Source organism: Monodelphis domestica, chromosome 5 (genome assembly GCF_027887165.1).
Source record: "Monodelphis domestica isolate mMonDom1 chromosome 5, mMonDom1.pri, whole genome shotgun sequence".
Lineage (NCBI taxonomy): Eukaryota > Metazoa > Chordata > Mammalia > Didelphimorphia > Didelphidae > Monodelphis > Monodelphis domestica.
In genome coordinates, this window is record NC_077231.1 from 252,356,904 (window position 1) to 252,381,117 (window position 24,214).

The window sequence follows — 24,214 nt, forward strand, 5'->3', positions numbered from 1 at the left end:
ATATTTTAAAGGAATTAATATTATCTACATTTGTAGGAAAACCCTAAGCTTTGTTTTAGAGATTTCCCAGTAGTTACTCAAAAGTGAAGCATTAAAAGCCAGTGAAAGAAAATTCTGAAGCCTCTCTTAGGACTCAGTTTTCCTCAGGTTGAACTCACATCCATGGGACATCAAATTTGGGATACATATCTACGATTTAACTTATTGTGTCCTATCACCTCCCAATCCCCATTCTCACATCCTTCTTTCTCTGCTCTAATTGGGAGGAAAGGAATGTAGGATAAAGCATGTAGGATAAAGAATATGCCAATGATCTCTGGATCTGCAATGATGCTGAAAATATGCCCTTGGAATTCTAGTAAAATGAAACTAGGTCCAAAGTAGTTTACCCTTTCCTGTCATTTAGCATAATTAGACTTCCCACTACCTCCCTTTTCTGATGACAGTGGAGAATCTTTTTCAGGTGTGGGCTTAATTAGTAATTGAAGTTTCTTCCAACTCCAAATTCTATGATTCCCTCTTTAGTATAATCCTGATATTCTAACCTCTTCACTTTGAAATCATCATCTTTGTTCTCCCCTGCATATTTCTCCCATCAGTTTGTTTTATTCCCTGGTGTTTCATGTCAATCATCCATATGATGATATTTTCCTACATCACTTTGCAGCTCCTTAATATCTTCATCAAAATAAAATTGTATTTCCAAAGTTACTTCTAACAGTCCATTTTTTAAAAAAATAGATACATACACTTAATTAGCCTAATTTTTAAAAATAAATTTAAATTTAAAAAGAAAACTCAGATTTCTATCTAGGATTCTCTCTCCCAAATTCATAATCACCTTTTTGTGATGGAATTTTTTTCATTATGGTACAATGAAGAAATTTAAATTGTGCTGGGTTGTCTACACAGAAAAGAAAAGGTAGTAGGAAAGGATTAGGTCCCTGGGACACATGAGACAAAAGAAAAAGAGTTGGAAAATGCAAAGAAGTGCTCCTACAGAGCTAGTTTCAATTCAATTCAATAAATATATATTAACCACCTACCACATGGGGATACAAAGTCAAGAATACAAAGTCTTTGGTCTCATGGATTGGACTGAGAAGAGAAAGCATCTATGCAAGTAGGTAAATAAAAAGGATATACAAAGTAATTCAAAATGGGGAGAATGACAATAACTGGGTCAGAAAAGGTTTTGTGCAGGAGGGGGCACCTGATTTGGGCTTTGAAGGAAGGTAGGGATTCTATAAGGTCAAAGTCAGAATGATGTGCATTCCAGATACTTGTGCAGTGGTAGAGAGGGAAAATGGAAAGTCATTGTAGGAAACAACCAGCAAGCCAGTTTAACTGGAACAGATAGGTTGTATGAAGGGGACTAAAGTGAAATAAGATAGGAAAGGTAGGTGACAGTTAGATTGTGGAAGACTTTAAATAGTCTGGGAATTTTGTATTTTATTTATGAGGCAATGGGGAACCATTACATATATTTTTCTGTGTATGTGTTTGTGTGTGTGTACGTGTGTGTGCATGCATGTATACATGAGGGCTTGCATATATGCACACACGTAGAAAATCATGTGACTAGAACACAAAGTTTGCTAACATTCAACTCCTATTGGACATTATGGCTAACTTGGCCCACTAGTGGATTATATAGTCTTCTATGGGCAAAGAATGACTCTCCATTTAAATATCAAACATGCAAATGCAGAACATAGAATATGGAGCATTCAAAATGCTGTTTAACATTTTTATCAATGACTTGGATAAAGATGTATATGGTAAGCCTGTCAAATCTGCCAATGATAAGGCTGGGAGAGGGGTAATTAACACTCTAGAAAATAGAATCAAGATCCCTAAAGATCTTGACAGGCCAAAGCATTGGGCAGGAGATGAATTCCATAGGGATAAATGGAAAGTCTTATCTTGAGGCACAAAAAATCAGCTTGACAAACTCAAGATGGGAGAGTGTGGCTAGATAATAGATGATATTAAAATGACTTCAAGTTCAACATGAGTCAACAGTATACCCTGGCAGCCAAAAAAGCTAATGAGATCTTAAGTTACATTAAGAGAGGTGTAGCTTCCAAGAACACAGAGGTGGTACTGTTCTTTGTCCTTGTTGGACTTCCTCTGGGGTATAAAATTCAGGTCTTGGAACCACAGTCTAAGTCGGATATTGATGAGCTGGAAAGTGTCCAGAGAAGGGTCATACTATGGCAAAGAGTGTTCAATCCCTGACATATAGTCAGTCTATAAACATTTATTCTTTTATTTTATTTATTTAGAGTTAGGGTTATTTATTTATAAATGTGTCTGGCACTATGTACAAATAAGAAAAAGACAGTCTCTGTTGTAAACAAACTTATGATCTAATGAGGGAAGACCACACAAAAGGAAGTTGTAAAGGAGGGGTTGGGGAATACTGGGGAAGAAGGTACCCTCCATGTAGCTGTATGGTAGAACCCAGTCCAAGGAGTACATGTGATAGGAAATGAAGAGTTGATGGCCTGGGAACTCTCTTTAAATGGAAGCTTTGGGGAATTCTTTGCTCTTTCTTCTAGCCTTCCAATCCAAGGGGCAGAAGGTGCTGAGGATAGTGATGAGATGAGAATTATCAAAGCTTTTATAATCTCTAAGAATGATGACTCTCCTGGTGATGAGGTTTCCTGGAAGCACAATCAAGGTGGAATCCAGTCCAAAGAGTACATGTAATGGGAAATGAAGAATTTGATAGATGTAAGCCATGTTATCCTGAAGAAAAGATGACATCTGTCTTCAACTATTTTAAGTAGTCTCATGTGAAAGAGGGATCAGACTTTTACTGTTGGCTATCAAGGGCAAAATTAGGAGCAATGAACGAGTATTTTAAAGAAGCTAATGCTCTTCTTGACTTTCTTACTTCGATGACCTTTATTTACTGGTTATATGTCTGTTAATGGCACCATCTTTCACTTTGCTGCATGTAGTCAATATAGTGGTCATCTCTGATTCCTCATAGCATCCTTCCCTTCATAATCCATTCAGTTATCCAGTCTTGTTAATTCAACTTCCACATTATCTCTTGCATCCATTCCCTGCTTCTACATGGCCAGCCTTTCTTTTCAATTTCCCAACTGTAATCTATCCTTCACAGTACTGCCAAATTACCACAGTATTACCAGATTACACAGTATTACCAATCTTCCCAGTGGACAAATAAGATCAAGTCACTGTGCCACTCAAAAAAACAAAAAAAACAAAAAACCAACAAGCCATTGATGTCTATGATTTGCATGCCAACTTCAGTCCAAATTCTTATTCTAGTACTTGTTGCTTTCCAGGCTTGTACTTTTTACTCTTTTCAAATGTTACTCCTCTTCACATGTTATACTATATTTATCTATACTAGTTCACAATCTACAATTATTACCTTATCTTTCCCTCTTCTGTGCTCTTTACCTGTCCATTTCTTCCATTAATGATCTCAGCTGCAACAGTAATTGCCACCATGGAATCTGGTGACTCCTGATAACTCAACTTTCTAACCTCTGGGGGAAAAAAAAGATTATCTCTGGTGTAGGAGTAGATGAAAAGTACATATTTGTACATGCACATATTCAGATCCACTAGTATAGACACTTAGACCTACTGATTAGCTCAGTTAGAACAAGTACTTTCCCTCCCTCCCCCTATAACTACATTTGTTGGTCTAATTAAAAGGAATAAAAAAAAGCAAGGAAAGTTTTTATATAATTTTTAGAGTGATCTAATGAACACTGATTAAAAACATTTTAAACAACTCAAAAGTTAACACAGCAGTTTTGGGTAAAGTGTGAAAAATTAAACTTAGAAATACAAAGATAAATTTAAGGGAAGAAGAATTTTGTGTCTGATCTTATGGTCAGATATGATATATTAACTCCTCCTTTCTTCATGCTTAGTTGTAGCCTCAAAGTTTACAAAATGCACAGAATATTAAGAGAGACACTGTGGCATAATGGAAAGAACTCTGGCCCTGAATTTAGAAGAGAGTGTTCTTTCTTCTATAAATAAAAATCTAATAAAGATCTAAATAACTAGGAAAATATTAATTGCTCATAGGTAGGCTGAGCCAATATAATTTTAAAAATTACAACTACCTTAATTAATTTACTCATTTAGTACTACACCAAACTACTAAAAGATTATTTTATAGAGCTGGAAAAAATAATCACAAATTTCATCTGGAAGAATAAAAGGTCAAGAATCTCAAGGAAATCAATGAAAAATAAAAGGGAAGGGGGAAGGGCCTAGCAGTACCAAAGCTTAAATTATACCACAAAGCTTAAACTATACTACAATCATTAAAACAATTTGGAACTGGTTAAGAAACAGAAAGGTTGATCATTGGAACAGATTGTATATACAATATAATATATGGAAACAAATTAGCACAGTAGACTGGTGTCTAATACACTCAAAGTTCCCAACCAATGGGGCAAATATTCACTTTCCAGCAAAAACTGTCAGGACAACTAGAAAGCAGTCTGGTAGCAACAAGGCATAGACCATCATCTAGTGAATATACCAAGATAACTTCCAAATAGGTACATGACAAACATAAAAAGTAGCATCATAAATAAATTAAGAAAGGAAGAAAGAAATGATCTAACATCATTTCTATGGGCAAGTGGAAAAGGTCATGATTAAATAAAGGATAAGAGAGGATCACAGAAGGTAAAATGAACAATTTTGAGGACACAAAATTAAAGTTTTTGCAAAACAAAACCAATCTTGCTAAAAGAAGAGAAGCAGGTAAATAAAAATACGTGCAACAAGTTTCTCTGATAAAGGACTCATTCCTAAGCTATATATAGATTCAAATTTATGAGCTATATCCCAGTTGATAAATGGTCAAAGGAAATGGTTGGTCATTTGCAGAGGATGAAATCCAAGCTATCAATAGTCACATGAATAAAATGTTCTAAAACAATACTTAGAAAAATGTAAATTAAAAAAACTCTGAGGTTTGACCTTATACTCATCAGCTTTGCAAAGTCAACAAAAGAAAAATGATGAATTCTGGAGGGACTGTGGGGAAAAAAGGTATATTAGTGCACTGTTGGTAGTTAAGAACTGGTCCATGTATTCTGGAAACCAATTTGGAACCATACTCCCGAAGTACAAAACTGAAGAATACCCTGTGACTCTACTAAGTCTATACCTAAAGGGATCAGATAGAGCAAAGAACTCATTTGTACTGTGAAAGACAACTACTGTACTATAAGAAACTGTGAAAAGAACAATTTCAGAGAAACATAAATTTGTATCAATTTAAAAGGATGATTTCAGAGAAAATTGTAAAAATGTATTCAATGAGATGAGAAGAATGGGCAAAATAACAATAACATTGTATAAATAACTTGGAAAAACTCAGGAATTCTGATCAAAACAACAACTAACCCTAGTTCCAAAGGACTCATGATGAAACAGCCTAACCACCCCCTAACAGAGAGGTGATGGGCTCTGCAAATGGAGACTTATTTTATGAGGATATGACTAACAAAAGAATTTGTTTTGCTTGATTATACAAGTTTGTAACAGGAGGTTTGGAGGGTTTGTTTTTTGGCTTTCGTAATGGGGGAGGGGTAAAGAGAATGGTCAAAGGGAGATATCTTCCTGAAAATAAAATTTAATAATTAAAAAAAAAGGACTGTGTATCAGTCCTTGTCTGCCATGATAGCCATGTAACTTTGGGCAAGTCACTTAACCTCTACTAATTTCAGTTTGTCCTTTATAAAGTGGGTATAATATTTGCACTACCTTCTCCACAGTACAACTTTAAGCAACAAATGAATATATATTAGCTTCACATAGTTCCATCACCAAACATAGCATTCCTAATAAAAAAAATCTTGCAAATTGTAATAAGGGATTATTTGAATGATAAATGATAACTAAAGATCAGACCTGCCCATCTCCTCCCTTCCTCCCTCTTTCCCTTCAACCTCTGGTTACCTCCCTCCTTCCTTTTTGTCCCTTCTTGTCCCTCCTCCCTTCCTCCCTCCTATTTCCCGTTTATTCTTCAGTTGGTCTCTCTCAATCAACTCAGAGTGATGTATCAAATAAATCACTCTTTTCACTACTCTAAGGTAAGTAAGGGATTTGTTGGAGAGAAAAGTAAAGATAAGAAAATGGAGTGAAAGAGGGTTTGGGGTTTCCCTAATACTAGGATAGTTCCTAGGTAGGAGGATGGTACAATATAGTTCAGATTGGGAAAATGGGTTAACAGGTCTGGAAATTCAGTCACTGTAACACAGCAGAGAAATCAGAGAGAGATGAACTTTGTCCTTCTTACTTTCTGTCACCCAAACCAAGAGACCCCTTCTCCTTTATGTCTCCAAGGCCAAAAGAGACCCCTTCTTCCTTTCTGTCTCAAAGGCCAAGAGACTCCTTCTTCCTTTCTGTCTCAAAGGCCAAGAGACAAAAATCTTGCAAATGCAACAAAGAACTTAAGTTAAAATACTGATGGTTGAGCAAAAATCTATTACCAATTCTGTACAAAAGTTGCATAAAGGGAACGAACTGATTATAGGGCAGCAGAATTATTTGCTTGTATGAAGGGTAGTAATACATATATATATATATATACATACAGATATGGGGTTCAGTAAATGAATCCATCTATACACCCACATTTGCATATATGTATATGTGTATATATATGTATATACATATATATACATATATATATATATAAAAGTTCTCTTAGATATCTCAACTGTTTTCAAGGGTGCAAATGATTACCAAATTTAAATATTCAGCCTTAATTTCTCTTCAGAACTGCCTACTAGATATCTTCTCTTGGATGTCCTATATTTGTCTCAAAATCAGTATGTCCAATATAGAATTTATTCTTCTCTTTCTCAAATCTATTCATCTTGTAAACTTCCTAATTTCTGTTCGGGAAACATACTGATAGTCATCCAGATTCTAACCATAGTCATCTTTGACCCTTTCATCTCCTTCATATTGAGTCACATACCAAATCAGCTGACTTTGAACAAGGATGGACTCCTATTTCCTCATTATTTCCTCATGTTGAGTCCTCAGATCCCTTCAAAGTCCTGAAAACATGCCACATCCTCCATGAGGCCTTTCCTAATCCTGTCTTCCTATTCCCTGCTCCCATTGGTGCCTTCCCTTCCAAAATTACTTTTTATATGCTTGACTCTCTACATATTGTCTCACCCAACAGAAGGTAAACTCCACAATGTCAGATAACTGGAGCTGTTTCTTTTTTGTCTTTGCATTCAGGTTGCCTTAAACTTAACAAGTGCCTGCTGAATAAAGCAACTACTGATTCTACCTCCACAAAAATCTTTCTGATATATCACTTTCTCTTCAGCTACAGGTCCATTACTCTAATTAGGACCATATTATCTCATCAGGCTATTGCAACATTCTCCTAATTGGTCTCCATGTTTCTAGTCTTTCCTTTCAATCCATTTTAAACATTGCTGCTAAAATGATCTTAAAACACATCTGATCATGCCACTTCCTTGCTCAAATTCTCTATTTGTTCCTCATTGCCTTAGAAGAAAATCTAAATTTCTTAGTTTGGCATTTAAGGCCTTCCACAGTATTCCCCACTTACTTTTCTAACTTTATATCATAGTACTCCCCTTCCTGAATTCTCTGTTTCTTGAACCCCTTTTCATACTTTATTCATACTTATCATGCCCTTTTCCATATCTGTAATTTATGCTTCTCATCTCTCCTTCTCAGAATCCCTTTCTTCTTTTCTTCACAGCTCAAGTTGGTTGCCATCTTTCTCTGTGATATCTTCTCCCAATGCCTTCTTCCATGTTACTGTTTGTTCTCCTCAGTTTTCTTTGTCCTAGACTTATTTGTGTAAATGCGGAGTCTCCAAAGCAGTATGTCAGTTTCTTTAGACCAATGCCTTTCACATTTTTGCCCTTTTTATCCCCAAGGCCTTTCATACAGTAGGCCCTTAAAATGCTTGATTGAACTGAAAGTCCTAGTAGCAGGTCTTGAGTAAATCAATGGTAACATTCTGGTGAAAAGAATATAAAGCACTGGATATTTTTGTTTTTCTAGCATTCAATGATAATTTACTCAACTCATAATTTGAAAGATGAAAATCTTCTGGATTCTGAAAGGTCACTTGACATTCAAGAATCCAAGATATAGAGGAATTTGAATTTACTTACTTGTCAAATAGCAACAACTAACCCAAGGCTGAACACAAGTTAATAATTTCCAATTTTTGGTTGAACATCAATTAAATAAAATATTATACTGAATGTCACATGTCAGTTGAGCAGGAATCAAAAAAGCTTTCTGTACATGTCTAGCTAAAAGGTTCAATCTAGTTTCAGAACTGAATCAACTATAAGATTTTCCCATCATGTAAAGGGAATCCTTTCCTCCCAAGGTCAAGAACTTCCCCCTAGCCCATTAGCAACCTGGAACCAGGAATTTCAGTTCAGGTCAGAGACTTTGATTGGTTCCTGAGATGTGTTAGACCTGTAAAGAGGGGAAGGACATGATGTGGAGAAGGAAGACAATAAAAATAAGACTGCAGATGAGGCTGGAGATTTTTAGCTGGGTGCTTGTCTGTGATTCTGTGTTGGTGACTGGGGCAGAAGACACTTTTGTGGGCTGGTTAAGATTAGAGTGGCAGGCTAGGAACTATTTTTTCTATTTCCTTCCCTCATTTCTTTTTATATATTAAAATTAAAATGTTAAAAACTTTGTGACATAAGGGTTATTTTTTATAAATGGTGACCACAATAATTTTTTAAACTATTATATTTCCAAACAAATTTCTAAATATTACATTTAGCATATCATATATGGTATAATATTAATTTTCAATATTACACTATGCTGTTGTTTCTAATTTTATATGAGTATAATCATCTCTAAATCAAAGGATCTATGTTCTGATGACTTTACCAGTAGGTCAAATTTGGAAATGTCATTTATTCTCTTCTAATAATAGCTACATTTGTTAAGTTAAGGTTTGCAAAACACCTTGAATACATTATCACAACTTTGTCCTAACACTAGTGTGATGCTTGAAAATATTAAATGCCTTGCACAGTAGAAATAAGATTTGAACCTATATCTTTTCTAACACCAAGTATAGGACTCCATCCATTGCACCACTGCTAATTCCAAGTAGGAAAAGTATTTCTCAACACCTAAGGGCAAAGGAATAGACTTAATTCTTGTCTTTCCAGTAAAATTTCCATTTTTTGATGCATTTAAACAAATACAGCTTTATTTATTTTTGAAGGCTTGGATTAAACCAGGCTACAAAGCATACAGTCATGTGCCCACCTTTCCATCGGAAGTATATTCTTAGAGTTTGCAGTTTTTTAGGTTACTGTTGCACATAAAGGCCACAGCTTTCCAAATAGCAGTATCTTCAGTTCAACCAGATGGTATCATGCCTAGGCAATATTTTGAATAACTGTGTCTCTGTATAATCTTGGCACAGGTTTCAGTCCCTTTATCTAAAACATACCCTGCCTATCCAGAAGTTTCATAATGAATAGTATTTCCTTTATTTTAATTTCTGTTATTTTTAATAAACGTAGTACCTCTTTTATTTTCGGAACCCTTAACTTCTCTCTTAAGATTCAGTATTTGTGCACTGGTTCCAAGGCGGAAGAGTGATAAAGGCTAGGCAATGGAGGTTAAGTGACTTGCCCAGGGTCACCAAGAATGGCAGTGTCTTAAGTCATAGAGAACCCAGAACCTCCCCCTCTCTAGGCCTGGCTCTCTGTCAACTGGGCCACTTCACTGCCCCTACCTAAGTGTTCTAAAAAATTTCTTTGACCCAAGAGCGGCTGGGCAGATCACTCATTGGGATACAGATCTTTCTTTCTTTCTTCCCCCCCACCCCACCTTGGGGTCAATGAAGTGCTTGCATTCTGAAAAGAAAAAACAAAAAAACAAACAACAACAACAAAAACATCACCTACTATTCTAATAGAAGGCGCCAGAGTTTCATCATCCTGTAGAGTTAGTGGGACCCTAGAAGATTACTTGGTTTAACCCAAGTCAGTGCCTTTATTTACCCAGATTAAAGGTCACTCTCCAGTCTCTTCCCTCTCTTTTTAAAAAATATTCCAGGCCCTCCCGGCAGCTGACTCCTAATTCACAAGCTGCTGGCCCAGAAGCCAGCTCTGGCTCTGCCTAGGGCGGAATCCCGGCCGACTTTGGCAGGTGAGTAAACTGAGGCTGGGAGCCTCGTAGCGGCCGCTCCCTCCGGGTCCTGGGGCCACTTCCTTTGTCCGCCCCTTCCTCCCCCGCAGTCTCCTCTTCACACAACTCCTCAGCCGCCAACGGAGCGGCTGACGCGACCCGGGAGGAATGCGTTTCCGGAGGGAGCGCGGGGCTGGGTTCGAAGACGGGGCGGGGAGAGAAGGGGGGGGAACGGAGGGGAGCGGGAGGGGTAGGAGAGGAAAGGAGAAGAATGGGGATTGGTTGGTTAGAGGAGGAGGGCGGTGGCCCAGAGGAGGGGCCCCGCGCGGCCGCCGCCGCCGCCGCCGCTCCTGAGGGGGAGGCGGCCGAGGGAGTGACTCGCCCCTCCTCCCTCCCTGGAGGAGGAGCCGCAGCCAGAGCTGGAGCTGCCGCCACCGCCCGCCCGCCCTCCGGGAGAGCCGGGGAAGCAACTCGGAGCGGCCGCGGCAGCAAGAGAGCCAGGCCGGGCCCGGAGCACGCGGCCCGCTGCCCAAGCGCGCGCGTCCCGTACAGCCCCGCGCGGACGGCTGCGAGGTGATTAGACGCCCCGGGGTCTAGGGGACTCGGAGGAGCGTGAGGTGGCCGGGGCTGGTCCAAGGAAGAGGCAGCCCCGGCCCGGCCCCGCTCTTTGTGTTGGGAGGGAGCAGTGGGGGTGGGGACTGCGGGCGTCGTCCGCTTACGGCTAGGAATTCCTGCCTCGGGGCGGGAGGGGACCCGGCGTGCGCTCGTCCTGCTCTGGCCCCGCTGGTCAGGCTCTACTGTCGCCTGCTTGGCCTTCACCCTCCTCCGCGTGTGCGCCCCCTCCCCCACTTGGTTCCTGCTCTTTTCCTTCCTCCCAGCTTTTTCTTCTCCAGCTCCACATCATCTTTTCCCTTTCTTTCTCCCCCACCATCTCTTTCCCACCTTCTCCCACTTTTCCTTCACTTTTTCCCTAACTTCCCCTCTTCTACTTATTTATCACCTTCCATTCTTTTCTTCTACTTATTCACCATCTTCCCCCTATTTCTCGGCACCTTCCCCTCTTCTCCCCCCTTCTCTTCTTTTTCTTTACTCTTCCACTGTCTTTTCTTCTACTTTTCCCTGGCTTTCTGCCTTTCTCTACTTATCCCTCTTTCCCTTTGCTTTTCCCTCTATTTCCAATCTTTTTCTTTTTTCTACACCCATCCATACACTAGCCTTCCTGTTTTTTCCTCTTCCTCTTTCTTCACCTTGGACTGAGAGAACTCTTGTCTAAACCACTATGTACCCTGCCTAGGGGGCGAAGGGGGCAGTTATGTGTGATTAGCCTCAGGGTAGGAAGACCGGAATCTTCTCACCCTTTCCTTGTGGAGGGATGGTTCACCAGGCCTGCCTGAGTTGTGGGTGTCACTTTCGTGGAGTTGTAGTCTGGAGATGTAGAATCTGGTTCCCGATTATCTATCTATCTATCATGAAGCTTACCATTTATAGATCCTTTTGCATTTTAAGTTCTAAAGTTCTACTACTTATTGATATAATTGGACATTTAAAGTAGAGTTTAGGGATATGCTTGGGGGAGAGCTGAAAAGGATTTGAGGGTCTTTTAAATTCTTGATCTTTCTCAGAACTTGGTGATTTTACAGCCTTTGAAGCTTAAGCAGCCTTAAATCTTCTTGCTATACTTTTCGTTGTTTTCTACTTTTATGATTTAGAAATTTTGAGCAAATGTTTTATTTACGGGAATAATTGACAATATAGTATTATTTTTAACCATGGGCCCTGGTTTTAGGTATGTATTAATGGGTACAGGACTAAACCTAACAAAAAAGTTGATAGATACTGAACATGGATCATCTAAGCAACAGTTTGGGCATATTTTCCCCTATTAAGATTTGTATATGTAATAGCAAACTTTGCTGAATTATAGACAAATATATACATACTTTTGTACTTATAATGCATTACTATACCCAAGATTTCATAACACTTAAAGTTTATTTTGGTTATGGTCTCTTGATTTCATCAGCATGGGGACACTCTCCTCTGAAGCAAATCAGCAAACTTCTCTTTAACTTAAGAGTTATTCTATGGGCACTGAGACTGTTGAGGGACTTACCTGTGGTTGTTGAGCCAGTATGTATCTGAGGCTGCATTTGAACCCAGGTATTCCTGACTCCAAAGTTGGCCCAGGCCACTGTGTTATTTATTCTATCCTGCCTTTCCAAAATTAAATTGTATGGGAAATGATAGACTTAACTGCTATAAACTAGCTGTGACTTGGGTCTCAATTTATTCATCTATAAAGTTGGGTTGTGATCTCTAAGCTTCCTTCAAACTTTGTGATATTCTTTGGTCTTATTTGTATACAAGTCTTTTTTGATCTTCTCATCCACCCCTCAGACCACCACCCCCAAAATTATAAATGACTTAAAATTGGGAGCTGCTTAGTTGAATTCTCAAGGTAATCTATTCATTTATTGTATCATAACCAAAATTGGATACTTAAAATTCTCAAAATTTGTCACTCTTTTGAGTCCCCAATTGTACTGTTAGTACTGTTAGTATTTTGAAGTATTATAGTATAACTAGTGATGTTTTCCTGAATACATTTTATGAACTAAATGTTTTGAGGAAGGCTGGATTATTAGTCTTTATTGTGTTTCACAAAATGATATATTTCTAAGGAATTTTTACTGGCATTTATTTTTCTGTGAAAAAGTATTAACCAAGGCACTCTTGGGCACTAGGAATACAATTAGCTCCCAACTTTAATCAGCAAGCAGCTCCCAACTTTAAAAAGTTTATAGACTGAGAAGTGAGGTATAGAAGGAGATGGATATGTACAAATCGTTAGAACAGAAAGCTGGAAGGAATCTTAGAGATCAGGAAGTCCAATTTGAGAGCCAGCATTAGTGACTTGTCCAAGGTCACACAGGGGTTTATAGCAGAGATAGTCCTCCTGACTCTGAGCTCAGCTTCTTATTCTTCAAAATGTGGCCACTTAAATACTTTTAAATGAATGACTTAAGTTTAAAGTGCCAAGTTAACAAGTACAGATGATTAAAATCCATCATTTTTACTGTGTGCTTAGGTCACTTTGGGATTCTAAGTAAGCCAATTTCTGTAAGACTTTAAGCTCCTATAGAAATGTTTGGTTTTATTAGATTATAAAGCAACATATAGAAAAGCAAAAACAATTTTAATTTCATTTAATTAGAGATTATATAGAATAAATTTGATTTAGACTTACCAAAATATAAATGACACAAGACTTCTAAAAATATAGAAATATTGTTAATACTTTATGAAGATGAAAATATAAGGGATTTGTTTCCTTCACTCAATTACACACTTTTGATTTCCTTTGACAGTTTCCCCCAAAAAGTTTAGTACATCAGAAATAACATGAGAATAAATAACTATGAAGATCATTTAGTTTAATAATTTTAATAGTCATGTAGCTTTCTTCATTCCCTTCTCCTACAATTAATGTTGAAATAAAATTAAGAGAAAAAAAAAGTACTTCCTTTTCTTTGTTCCTAGAAGGGTAGGAGTTAAAAAGACAACCCACTTGTTTTATTGAGACAACTGAATCTGCTGCTCTGAATGCTAATTTATAGATATTTGCCCTCTAAGGATTGATCTGAAATCATGAACTGATTTCTCAATGTGTCCAAACAAGTCCAAAAATGGAAATAACTTTATACTTGGTGATCTGAATCATCTTAAAATTTGGATCTTGAAGTAAAAGATTTCATCTCTCAGCTTAATTCATTTAGTATTTTCTTTAGATTTACCCCTTGACTTCTGTTTGAAATATAATTAGCATTTATATTTTTAGCTAATTGTTGTTTTGTAGAAAACTGGCAAGTTGGGGGCAGCTGGGTGGCTAAGAGAGCCAGCCCTAGAAATAAAGGTTCTGGATTCAGATCAGGCCCCAGACATTTCATAGCTGTGTGACTCTGGGCAAGTCACTTAACCCCTAATGTTTAGTCCTTCCTACTCTTCTGCCTTGGAACTAATACACAGTATTGATTCTAAGACCGAAGGTAAGCAGTTTTTTTAAAAGAAAAAAAAAAACTGGCTGGCTTTCAAAATTAGAACTAAATAAAATATTTTCACTTTACAGTAGCTTTACATCCATTCAACTCCAATTTAATGTTGAGACAGTATTCCTTATTAAAAATACAATATTGGAGGGTAAGATTTGCTTTGTCTCTAATAGCCATTCCTATATAGGGATGAGATGAGTTTTTTAGCTTCTGAGACAGTAAAAACCAAAGGGGAGAAAAAAATCATTTCTTAGGACAGTGTTCTCCCAAGTCAAATCAAAGTCTAAATTTAACAGCCAAAGAAAACAAAAAAAGTATATAAAACAGAAGTACCTTTTAGATACATTATATGTAGAAAAAATGAATATAAATATTTTGAGCCATCCACCAAGTGGGCTTATGTAGCCCTAATGTCTACTTTCAACATGCATATATACATAGATTTCAAAGGAATTCCAAATGAAACATTGAAATTCAAGTTCTTAAAATTTTTATTTGAAAAATTGATACAGATTTCAAGAAAATTACAGTACCTATTTAATTCTCTTCCCTCTAGGGAACTTTGTCATCTTTGTTTATTTGATTATATGTGATCATATAAAACTGATGTCATTTTGAAACTTTTCCTCTTTTTTTCCCCTCCTCATAAAAATCTCCACATTTCTTTTCTTTAGGAAAATTATGAATTCCATATCTTCTTTCATCCATTTCCTAGTTATTGGGCATTTTGATTGTTTCCAGTACAAATTTTAAAAATCTCTGAATGTTTATGTATGTAATCTTTTTTCTTCTAATTTCTTCTAATATTCTTACATGCATGACCTCATTTGTTTTGTGTACTATAGTAATTAATTATATAAAATTGAGAAAAGTTAGGAGAGTGTACCAGAAAACAAAAAATTTTGGAGACTTAATTTCATCTATTATATTCCCAAACTCAGTTTATCAGGGAAAGAATTTGTATGAGAGGCAAGATCACTCCTCCACCTCCAAACATGCAGCAAAACCAAATGTTCCACTGGTTGTAAGGCATTTTGTAGAAAGAATTAACTCTTTTGATCTATAGACTTTTTTTTCCCCTTAGTGTAAGATAAAGGAAACTCGCCTCTCTTTATTAAATAGCTTTGTTTTGATCTTGGTGATTCTTAATGAAATTATTAATCCTCACAGTAATCAGAAAGAAGTTTTTGAGTACATGCAGTATAGTCACATTGTACAATTATCTATGCTGGTCAGTTGAAAGGAATAATAAAAACTAAAGTTAGACTTAGTGTTTCTATAATGCCATGGTATCAGGGCAACAAGCATTTCTTAAGCAAGTATCATGTGAAGAAAAAATAAGTATTCTATTTATTTTGAATTTGTTTCACTTCAGAAGAGAATAAACTGCTTTCCATAATTAAATCTATAAAGTGAAAAACATGTATTACATACTTATTCTATGGTAGGCATTCTGCTCAGGTTACAAATATTAGCAAGCAAGACAGTGGCTATTCTCAAAGAGCTTGCATTTTAATTCTTACAACCTTTGTCATTCCTAGATTCCAAATAATTTATACTAGCACTCTTATACTACATTAACTTTTAAAGTATTAATTATATATTTAATGCTTTCTCAGACTTTAGAAAGAACATTTCCTAAGAACTTGGGGATTCGAGTTAGTATCTTGGGTTTTATAAAGCATTTTGCTCACAACAACCTCAAGAAAGGTGTAACCCAAGTAGTATTATCATTTTGCTTTGGAAAAAAACTGAGAAGAGATGTAAAGTGTTTCCACCTACCTAGCTAGCTTTGTTGACCAGATCTCAGGTCCTTCTGCTCCAAGACTGATGCTCTTTCTACTCTACCACATTTCCTCAGAAACCATGTTGATTATGATCTAACTTTTAAAACCCTTTAGTAATTGAAAAATAAAGCAACATATAGGACACATTTGATGTTTTTAGTCTGTAGAAAGAAGTTAAACCTGAGATGAATATCTGAAAAATAAAAGCACTAGAGAACATGCCAGCAGACTTGAAAGGTCAGTGCTTTCAATTCTTGCCTTAGACAAATTTTGTTTTATTAGTCAATTTCAGGAGCAGTCCTTTTGGGCAAAATAGTATCACCTATTATAAGCTTAAGTCAAAACCCTTTTAATTAATAGCAATTGATTTGACAACATATATGTTTAAAATGGATGATTATATTTTCACCCAGTATACTTCCTTAGCTTGCTATGTGTATTAGACATTTTAATTTGGTCCTGTCTTGAAATCCACAGGGGAAGTGTATATGATTTTAAAGTTTCACTTTTTGTAAAAATAGGTCATAACATATTTTTGAAACAATATATATAATTGGGAACATAAAGAATTAATTTGAAATATGCCACTTCTTTAGGAAGATGAAAATAGGATGTTCCTGAAGCTAGCTCATGCTTTAAAAAAATTTTTTTTCTCCTCTCCCCATCCTATTCCTTCTTTATTCTCCAAAGCTTTTGCTTGAAACTGCCCACTCCATTCAGATCTCAGGACCAGACCAGAATGAGTGTCTTCTCCTAAATTGCATATTTCTAATTTCCTATCAGTTTCATCTCTAGCATTCTCAGCTGTTAGTATCATCTTATTCTTATATCTCACTCTTCTGAGAAATCATGGTCCTATTCTTAATTACAGAGCTCTGTACTACACCATAATCAGTGAGGGGGAATGGTCAGAATAATCTGGGCATAGGTTTTTTTCTAATATATAAATGTCTTTTATCTTTTACATGCCTGAGGCAGGGTTTGAGAATTTGTCTCCTTATGAATTACAGTCCTCTAGAAGTATTGATTGTTTACCGAAACATGTATACTGTGACTTCTTTTATTGATTTATGATCTCATCAGTATGCTTATTCCCTCCACTGATATAGATAACAATCCATAGGTACTTTTTCATCCTATAGAGCAGATTTTTGTCCATATTTTCCATGGATCAATAGGCTGACATTAGATGCTAAAGAGCTTCTTCTGGCTCTTTGTATTATTTATCACAGAATAAAGACCTACAGACCATAGAAAGCTCAATTTTCTGGCAAAAAGCAAGTACTTTTTGATTAAAAATAATGATGGTGAGAGGTAGAGCTAAGATGGTACTGCTAAAAAGTACAGCACAAAACTCCTTTAAACAGCTCTAGAAAATATGCCAGACCAGATCCTAATAGAGAAATATAAGAAAAAGTTACAGTGATTTATTTTTGCAGTCCAGGTCATTATCAGAAGAAATAGTAAAGTGAATAGCTTCAAGAAACCTGTGAAGACTTGTTTGAACTGAGAGAAAGGTGGTCAGACCTAGGAGAACAGTTTATACAAAGAAAACAATGTGGTATGGTCAATGACTGAAAGATCTAGGAACTTTGATCATTGTTAATGACCACCTGTGATTTCAGAATACTCATGATGAAACATATTGCTCCTTGATATAGGTGAAAGATTGAAAGATTGCAAAGTGTGGTGGCTTTTTTTATGACATAGTCAATATGAAAATTGCTTTACTATATATGTTGGTAACAGGATTTTTTCCCCACTCAGTTGGAGAGCAGGGTCAGGGAGGAGAGATTTTGTTGCTATTTAAAAACTAGTATATGTCAGCTTACAGTCTAGCTGGGAAGAAAAAACAACATACACATAAGGAATGGCTTTTAATATAGGCATGATTTAAGGAAAATCTTCATGATAATTGGAAATGTCCAAAAGTGGAAAGGCCTGCCGTGGGAGGTAGCAGGTTCTTTCAAGGAGGTCGTCAGCCAAAAGCTGTGGCTAATTATTTCTCAGGTATATTATAATAGAAATTATTCTTGTTTCAGAATTGGTTAAGACTTGGTGGCTCCTTGGGTCTCTTTCAAGTCTGAATCTCTAAAACTCTTGGATGCACTCTATTTTTAATAAGTTAACACTAACATTCAGTTTTTATTGCATTCATTTGTATAGTCAGTGATTATGTATTTTTTTTGCTGTTGTTCTGCTTTTTTGATTCAGATACCTAAAATTTAGCTAATAAGTTGACACTAATATTCAGTTTTTATTGCGTTCATTTGTATAGTCAGTGATTATGTATATTTTTTGTTGTTGTTCTGCTTATTTGACTCAGATACCTAAAATTTAGCTAGTATGTGTCATAGTTTCCACTGTAAGTTTGCTGAAATATATTTGTGATCTCATCAGTGTGAATGTCCTTTCAGTGATACAGAAGGTATCCATGCCTGCCCATCAATGACCTTCTCAGTTCACCTGGGGGTACAATGATCCTAGAGTGATAGTAGCTTTTTTTTTTTTCTTCATTCTTCTGATATCGTAAGGATACTAATGGAACATATGAATTGTTCTCTCTTTTTCTCACTGTGTGACCAAGTCCCACATTCTTGTTGATCATATATCTTTTCATATATTCTTTTTACACTGGTTCTTCCTTGTTGGTTGTGTTTTGTCACCTATTCATCTTTATTGCATACCTCTCAATTTTAATTTCTTAGAGATCATAATGTTGAGTGAATCAGAGCCATATAGCAATTTAATATTGAAAAGATGGGCCTTTGTTTTAAGAAGTTTGAGGCTATTAGAACAAATTAACAAACCAACCAGCCAACCACAATTTTAGTCAATATAATAGTATATCATGGACATAGGCATTATAAAGGTGAAAAACCTTTCCACTTTGGGTATCATCCATGTCAGATATATAATGAACTAATTTTTCAACATCCTCACAATTGTTGCTTTCAGCTTAGTGTTCTTCTAGATTCACTTCCTTTAATCTTCCTGCATTTCTCATCTTGATTCTAACTGGTTTTTATCCCATTTACACCCTTCTATTTTAATAAGCAATACTAATAATCTACCAACCTCTGTGAAATTTTATAAGTAAGTTTTTAGTATGTATTTTCTATAATTTCTATACCTTTTCACTTTGTTACAAGTTGCCTGCTTTCTGTTGAGGCACTTTTTAAGATTTTGGTCTACCCTTATGAAATTGTTATGTTTGTTATAAATTCCATATTATATTGTCAATAGTATCTATAAATAGGACAGATTGCAGTTGTTTTAACTGTATACTGTTTTCCTAGGTAGCTCCTGGATAAAGGCCTTTTTGTTCTTTGCCCAGGGACACACATATAACTAATGGAATAGTTAGGATTAAACTTCGACTTTGTAACTCCAAATTCAGCATTCATTCTGCTTTCTCATGATGTCTTTTCTAATTTTCTTTTTTGTTCTAGTTTTGTATTAATTTTGACTTTTTTCTCTAATAAGTCAGTGGTCTGACTGTACACAGAAAGCCGATTCAGGAATGATACCTGTAGGAATTGTTTTCTTTCTGTAAAAATCAATTTCGTTTTTTTTGGATACTCACCATGATTGATACTATTTGTTTCTGTTTTTTTCCCCTCACAGAAAAACTCATAATGTATAGACATTTGGTTTCTGTAATCTACAAGTTCTTATCATGCCTTATTCCTACTTGATATTTTTCTCCATCTTTATTCTCATCTGTGCAATGAAATCCCCCAGAATTAATGTTGATTTAAGGATTTTATTGCATTCTTCACAGAATTTCTTTACCTCTTAATCATTTACAATAGATCTTGGTATATAAGCTACAATTATTTTCATAGTGGTATTTTTGTCAATACTTTATGGGTACTACAATGTGAAATGTTCCTTTTTGCCTTTGGACACATGATAAAACCAACTGCTGACTCCTTTGCCTTAAAAGGGGAATATCACCTCAGGTGTCTCCTAATTTTGTTTACAGTTCTTGACACAGTATGGCTGCCCACTGGTCTTTGGGGAGAGATCACATATTTAGAATACCAATAACTAAGTTAATATTTAGTTAAGTCACCAGGAATTTATTAAGCTATATGCCAGGTACTATGCTAAGGAAAGGGGCTACAAAGAAAGGCAAAAATAATCACTATCCTCAGGGAACTTAGTGAGCTAGGTGTCATAATGGATAGAGTGTTAGGCCTGGAGTCAGAAAGACTCATCTTACTGAGTTCAAATCCAGCCTCAGACTCCTACTACTTGTGACTTTGGGCAAGTCACAACCCAGTTTGTCTCAGTTTCCTCATCTGCAAAATGAGCTTGAGAGGAAAAACCTCAAAATCAAGTCACAAAGATTCAGACATTACTGAACAACAAGGAACTTGCATTCTAAGGGAGAAGACAATCTATAAATAATTAAGTATATATAAAATATATACAGAGTAGATAGAAAGTTATCTTAAAAGGTATATATAAGATGGTCATAGAAACGATGATTCTTAGTATTCATTTTCCCCTTTGGGAATCAGCATGGTATAGTGGAAAGGACCCTGCTTGGCTTTGACATCAGAGCATCCGAATTCAAGTCCCACCACTGATGCCTGTGTCGTAGGGCAAGTTATTACCTCCTTGGGCCTTAGTATCTACCTATAAAGGAGAGATTTGAACTAGACGGTCTCTGAAATTCATTCCCGCTCTAGATCTGTGGTCCTCTAAATCCTGCCTGCCATCATCATTCCAGAAGGGAAGGTGTCTGCATAGCATGGAGGGCCATTTTTTATTTTTCCTTTTTTTTTTCATGGATTAACAAATAATTCATCATAAAGTATCTATGCTACTGCTATTGAGCCTCTATATGCTTAGCCAGAAAAATAATATGAATATGGAATATTCTCCCCTACAATCAGATAAATGTGATGAGGGATGGAGAAGGTAAGAAATCAGAGTAAAGGGGGACTTTTAAAAAAATATTTTTCCTACCTGACAGTTGTATGATAGTGGTTAAAAGTTGTTATTGTAGCTCCCGTATCAATAGACTCTCCTGGGATAACTAGGTGGCTCAGTAGATTGAGAGCCAGGCCTAAATATAGGAGGTCCTGGGTTCAAATGTGACCTCAAACAATTCTAGCTATGTGACCCTAGGCAGTTCACTTAATATCCATTTCCTAGCACTTATGGTACTTCTGCCTTAGAATTAATATCTAAATATTGATTCTAAGACAGAAGGTAAGAATTTGGTGGGGGGGGGGGTTAAGAATATTCTATAGACCATTTTTGATTTTTGTATTTAATACTAATGTAGAGTTGATTGCACCCCTAAATGATTTTCAGGGGACATGTTTGTGACCATGGGGGAAAACCTCAAAAAGAGAGCTGTGCAGTAGGTTAGAAAAGGATGAGAGTCCATTTAGGAGCAAATAGTGACAGTAGCACCCTAGCCCCTGTGACCCTCTTTCTCCCAAACCTTCTGAAATCTCTTGTCCTTGCCCTGCTACAGCCCTTGCTATTAATGCAGCAGTAATGATTCAGGTGTCACAAGTTGGAACTATGCATTCATTTCCCCATTGGAATATTATGCATGGTGGTTTGGCACTAAAATACTCTTTCTAAAGTACTATAGCTATACAGCTGTTTCCCTTTGATAGAAATGTACTTCCCTTCACCTCTTCCCCAAACCATTCCATCCTTGCCTGTCCTTTAAATTCCAATTTAATTGCTATCCATTCCAGGAATTTTCTTTTTCTTTACTAATTTCCCTAATGATCATGACCTTCTCTTTTTACTTTGCACCTCTTTTATATACTTAACTATCTTGTTATTTTTGCATATATTTAATATGTCTCTGGATAGCATAGATAGATTTGTGAATTGGCCTAAAAGCCTCATATATATATATATATATATATATATACATATATATATATATATATATATGTGTGTGTGTGTATATATATATATACACACACACACATATAGTATTATTTCTTTGTAAAAATTATGACTTCCAAATCTTATTTTTAAATTTTTGGAAACCATTTTTTTTTTTTAGAAATTGAAGACTAGCTATATGATGTGGTCTACAAGTCAGCACATGAGAGCCTAGACTCAGAAAATTAACCTGAATTAGAGATATTTAAAAAGATAATAGATGACTTTTTTTAAAAATAAGATTTAGAGCTGGTAAGGAACTGAGAGTAGTTCCATGTCTTGCCTAAAACCATGTCCTCTTGTAGCAAATTCAGAATTTTTCTGACCATGCTGTATTTCTGATGTTAGGAAAGGGAGGCTATTGTAATATAGTGGAAAGAATGCTGGTCTGAAAATTGATCCTGGTTCATTGTTGGACCTTGGCTAAGTCACTTTCCCTCTTGGAGCCTCAATGACATCTGTAGGTTTCAGTGACATCTGGGAGAGAGTTGGAACTGTTGACTTTTAGGCCCTTCCAGATCTAATCACCAGTGAAGGATAAAGGAAACTTATCTACATCTTTCAGTTAGTTTAGGAAGACCTGTTAGAGGTGGGTTTTCTGAAGCTCTTAAATTTTCTGGACTTCTTATTCCTGAGAATTTCACAGGGACCTAAGATGTATGATCCTGTAAGGGAAAGGACTTCATGATTCTCTCATAAATCAAGCAAGAAAACCTTGCTGTTAAAGGGGTGGGGAGGTGGGAATAGTAGCTTTGAATAAACTCTGCACATAGTTGGTTTACAATGACTTTCCATCTTTTGTTGCTTTTCTAGGTTTAAATATAGGAGACATAAAGCCCTTGACCAAAATTTGTTTGGCTCTTTGGGCAAGGATTAAGAGCTGAGACCATAAAAAAATACCTATAATTTCAAAGGTGCAATCTGACTTTATATTACCTAGATGAGAAAAGCTAGATCTAGAAAAGTGAAATTTAGAATGGTTTAAAAAATTGTTCAACATCAATATCTAGGATTTGAGTTCCTGTTTAACTCCACATCCACTTGTTTCCTTTTGATGACAGTATTCGAAAAGGCCACAAGATGATGACGACAAGCCTTAAAAGTAAAAAGAGTAACACTTTTCTTAAAATGATTTGTGATTATATACTTAACACTCTCAGCAAATAAAAATAAATACTTAATCCCAGGTAAAATCATAAGATAAAAAATGTTTCAATAACATAATTATAGAAACTTAATACAGATACAAATTATTTGTCATGTGTGCTGATTCATTCCTTTTCTATTTCCTCATAACATTTTGTTATATATACATATTCATTTAAGAGTATATGTGCTTACCTGTAAATCAACTATAACTGCTGGATTTTCTCAGAGCAGGGGTTTTTGAGGGGGAGAGAAGAGGGAGTGGAGAAACAAGTTACTAGTAAAAATGAAGGAGGGGGGAAGAATTTCAAGGCTGATGTTTCCATAGGTTACATAGAAATAAAAAAACTGAATTTGAAAAATATTGAAAATAAGTTTTTTAAATTTTGCATTATGGGGCAATACTCTCTAATACTTGGAACATAGTAGACCCTTAATAAATGTTTATTGATAGATATACCACCACTTAACTGCCTGGTAGGTAAAGATCTGTTGACAGAACTGAGGATGAGAAGAGAGGGCTTGGAAGGAAGACAAGTACTTTTGAAAGACTGTCATGTGAAAGACAAATAATACTTAAAATAGACGAAAGTTAAAAGAGAAATAGAAGTGTGATGAAAGAAAAAAGACTTTCCTTTTTTTTAAGAACTATTCAGTAGTGGAATGGTATGAGAGAAATAGATATGCTCTTACTGTTTACCTGTTTGTTGGGTGTGTTATAGTGGGTAATTCTTTTCTAGAATGGTTGAATTAGATGGTGACTGAGGTCTTTTCCAGCTCTGTGATTTTGTGATTATCCCACTTGTTTTTAAGACTTTTTACATTACAACAATTCTGTGTGGAGGACAGGGAAGAAATTTCAGTCCCCACTTTGACTTTCAAGACTCTTCTTTTATTGAACAGGTTCCAATCTGCATTTAGAGAGGAGTTCCCTCACTGAGAATTCCCTAAACCAATAAAATCATAGGTCTGTACCAAAATAAAATCTTTTATGCCCTTGTCTAAATGTAAGTTGTGGTTGGTAATAGATCATAACCTAATTTAAAGCCTACCTTGCAACTCTGAAAAAATCAACAATTTTTAGGGGGGGTATTTGATTTGAGG

General features: G+C 36.1%; 1 protein-coding gene across 2 annotated transcripts in view; it reads left to right on the forward strand.

The window, feature by feature from the left end:
- Positions 1-10,551: 10,551 nt before the first annotated feature.
- Positions 10,552-24,214, forward strand: part of ITGB1 (integrin subunit beta 1) — a 54,328-nt gene continuing 40,665 nt past the window's right edge. Inside the window, exon 1 of one of the 2 annotated variants that reach the window (XM_001366530.5) lies at positions 10,552-10,773. The gene's annotated coding sequence lies outside the window, so the exon portion shown is untranslated. The remainder of the gene's footprint in view (positions 10,774-24,214) is intronic. The other variant, XM_007504765.3, reaches the window with a different exon arrangement.